Source organism: Myotis davidii, unplaced genomic scaffold (genome assembly GCF_000327345.1).
Source record: "Myotis davidii unplaced genomic scaffold, ASM32734v1 scaffold370, whole genome shotgun sequence".
In the NCBI taxonomy this organism is placed as follows: Eukaryota; Metazoa; Chordata; class Mammalia; order Chiroptera; family Vespertilionidae; genus Myotis; species Myotis davidii.
This window is the reverse complement of record NW_006288615.1, coordinates 1910176-1910902: the sequence shown is the minus strand read 5'-3', so window position 1 is coordinate 1910902 and position 727 is coordinate 1910176. Positions and strand designations below refer to the sequence as shown.

General features: G+C 34.0%; 1 protein-coding gene across 1 annotated transcript in view; it reads right to left on the bottom strand.

Annotated features, from left to right (window-relative positions):
• LOC102752939 (nuclear autoantigen Sp-100-like) overlaps window positions 1–727 on the bottom strand; it is a 259961-nt gene that overhangs the window by 119798 nt on the left and 139436 nt on the right. The gene's annotated exons all lie outside the window — the stretch shown is intronic.

The following is a 727-nucleotide window of genomic DNA, read 5'->3' as shown; positions in this document are numbered from 1 at the left end:
TCTTGATAAAAATCCTCAGCAAATGGGTAAACAGTGGGATCATACCTGAACATAATAAAGTCTTATATGAAAAACCTACAGCCAACATCATACTCAATGGGCAAAAACTAAAACCATTTCACCTAAGAACAGGAACGAGACAGAGATGCCCACTTTTACCACTCCTGTTCAACATAGTACTAGAAGTGTTAGCCACATCTATTAGACAAGAAGAAGAAATAAAAGGTATCCAAATTAGAAAAGAAGACACAAAACTGTCATTCGCAGATGACATGATACTGTACATAAAAAACCCTAAAGACCACATCAGAAAATTATTAGACTTAATAAATGAATTCGGCAATGTAGCAGGATACAAAATTAATGCCAAGAAATCTATGGCATTTTTATATATCAATAGTGAATTTACAGAAAGAGAGATTTAAAAAAATCCCATTTACTTTCACACCAAAAAACTTAAGATACCTAGGAATAAACTTAACTAAGGAGGTAAAAGACCTGAAGTCAGAAAACTACAGGACACTGAAGAAAGATATAGAGGACGACATAAACAGATGGAAGAACATATCATGATCATGGATTGGTAGAATCAACATCATTACAATGTCCAGACTACCCCAAGCAATCTATAAAGTCAACGCACTTCCCATTAAAATACCAACGGCATATTTCACAGACCTAAAACAAACTCTCCAAAAATTCTTCTGGAATAAAAAAAAGACCCTGA